This window comes from Callorhinus ursinus, unplaced genomic scaffold (genome assembly GCF_003265705.2).
Source record: "Callorhinus ursinus isolate GAN/ISIS: 27379988/994484 unplaced genomic scaffold, GSC_fseal_2.0 scaffold19, whole genome shotgun sequence".
Taxonomy (NCBI): Eukaryota; Metazoa; Chordata; class Mammalia; order Carnivora; family Otariidae; genus Callorhinus; species Callorhinus ursinus.
In genome coordinates, this window is record NW_027397081.1 from 18,976,325 (window position 1) to 18,979,067 (window position 2,743).

The 2,743-nt window shown below is 43.6% G+C and overlaps 1 pseudogene; it reads left to right on the plus strand.

Annotated features, from left to right (window-relative positions):
- The first annotated feature begins 336 nt into the window (after positions 1-336).
- LOC112840380 (heterogeneous nuclear ribonucleoprotein K pseudogene) lies at positions 337-2,285 on the plus strand (annotated as a pseudogene).
- The last annotated feature ends 458 nt before the right edge of the window (positions 2,286-2,743 follow it).

Genomic DNA, 2,743 nt, shown 5'->3' on the forward strand with positions numbered 1-2,743 from the left:
GTGAAATGGAGGTAGTAATAACTCTTGTCACGTAGGATTAGTGTGAAGATTGAGGCAACACATACAGAAAACATTTAGTATGCTGCCCAACTCACGGAGAGTACTATGTGTAATGTATTACCACGCTTGCTTTTAATTTATTTTATTATTATTAATATATGGTATTATATAACAAATAATACTCACAGCATTACCAATTATTTGTTACTCTTGATTATAAGTACAGATATAACAGTGGACTCTAGGAAACCAGGAAGCTAGAGATATTGCCACAAATCCAACTCTTGATTACCTTCTTTCTGTCACTCTGCATAAAGAACTGTAGATTAGGCAGACGCCATTATCCTCTGTTTCTCTGCTGCAGCAACCTCGACGTCTTGCCTATGTCCCTCTTTCTTGCGGCCTATAGATTGGTGTATCCATTTAATACAAGAAAATGGAAACTGAACAGCCAGAGGAAACCTTCCCCAACACCGAAACCAATGGTGAATTTGGTAAACGCCCTGCAGAAGATATGGAAGAGGAACAAGCTTTTAAAAGATCTAGAAACACTGATGAGATGGTTGAAGTACGCATTTTGCTTCAGAGCAAGAATGCTGGGGCAGTGATTGGAAAAGGAGGCAAGAATATTAAGGCTCTCTGTACAGACTACAATGCCAGTGTTTCAGTCCCAGACAGCAGTGGCCCTGAGCGCATATTGAGTATCAGTGCTGATACTGAAACAATTGGAGAAATTCTGAAGAAAATCATCCCTACCTTGGAAGAGGGCCTGCAGTTGCCATCACCCACTGCAACCAGCCAGCTCCCGCTCGAATCTGATGCTGTGGAATGCTTAAATTACCAACACTATAAAGGAAGTGACTTTGACTGTGAGTTGAGACTGTTCATTCATCAGAGTCTGGCAGGAGGAATTATTGGGGTCAAAGGTGCTAAAATCAAAGAACTTCGAGAGAACACACAGACAACAATCAAGCTTTTCCAGGAATGCTGTCCTCATTCCACTGACAGAGTCGTTCTTATTGGAGGAAAACCTGATAGGGTTGTAGAGTGCATCAAGATCATCCTTGATCTTATATCAGAGTCTCCCATCAAAGGACGTGCACAGCCTTATGATCCCAATTTTTATGATGAAACCTACGATTATGGTGGTTTTACAATGATGTTTGATGACTGCCATGGACGTCCTGTGGGATTTCCCATGCGGGGAAGAGGTGGCTTTAACAGAATGCCTCCTGGTCGGGGTGGGCGTCCTATGCCTCCATCTAGAAGAGATTATGATGATATGAGCCCTCGTCGGGGACCTCCTCCACCTCCTCCTGGACGAGGTGGCCGGGGTGGTAGCAGAGCTTGGAATCTTCCTCTTCCTCCACCACCACCACCTAGAGGAGGAGATCTAATGGCCTATGACAGAAGAGGAAGACCTGGAGACCGCTATGATGGCATGGTTGGTTTCAGTGCTGATGAAACTTGGGACTCTGCAATAGATACATGGAGCCCATCAGAATGGCAGATGGCTTATGAACCACAGGGTGGCTCCGGATATGATTATTCCTATGCAGGGGGTCGTGGCTCATATGGTGATCTTGGTGGACCTATTATTACTACACGAGTAACTATTCCCAAAGATTTGGCTGGATCTATTATTGGCAAAGGTGGTCAGCGGATTAAACAAATCCGTCATGAGTCAGGAGCTTCGATCAAAATTGACGAGCCTCTAGAAGGGTCTGAAGATCGGATCATTACCATTACAGGAACACAGGACCAGATACAGAATGCACAGTATTTGCTGCAGAACAGTGTGAAGCAGTATTCTGGAAAGTTTTTCTAAGACTAGTGAAGAACTGAAGGAGTCCTGCATCTTTTTTTTTTTTTAATCTGCTTCTGTTTAAAAAGCCAACATTCCTCTGCTTCATAGGTGTTCTGCATTTGAGGTGTAGTGAAATCTTTGCTGTTCACCAGATGTAATGTTTTAGTTCCTTACAAACAGGGTTGGGGGGGAAGGGAGTGCAAAAACTAACATTGAAATTTTGAAACAGCAGCAGAGTGAGTGAATTTTAATTTTTGTTCATTGTTGGTGGTTTAAAAGAAAAAATTCCCCCCATGTAATTATTGTGAACACTTTGCTTTGTGGTCACTGTAACATTTTGGGGGGTGGTGGGACAGGGAGGAAAAGTAACAATAGTCCATTTGTCCCTGGCATCTATTCAGAGCAGTGTGCAGAATGTAATGCTCTTTTGTAAGAAACGTTTCATGATTTTTAAAATAAATTTAGTGAACCTAAAAAAAAACAACTGTAGATTATCACTAAATGTGCGCAGCATCCAGAACGTGTGAAACGTGTACTGTAGAAAGAATTGCTAACACTTACCTGGCACTAAATGTATATACCAGACAGTGTTCTAAGCACTTTACATGTAACTCATTTAGTTCATACGGTAGCGCTCATGAAGCGGTACTTACCATCTCCCCATCTCACAGATGAAGAAACCGAGGCAGAAGGAGGCATATAACTTGTCCAGAGTCACAGAGACAGTAAATAGTAGAGCTGGGGTCAAGACCACGCCCTTGGCTTCAGCATCTGCGCATGCCTTACAGTGCGCATGCGCCGTTCTGCTGCTTCCTTACTACACAGAAACTCACAGGAGAGGAGAAATTCGGGGTCCACTCCCATCGCTCCTTCCCCATGGGAGCTAAGAGCCTGCAGTGATGGACCCAGAAGGGCTTGCCTGCTCTGCACAACGCT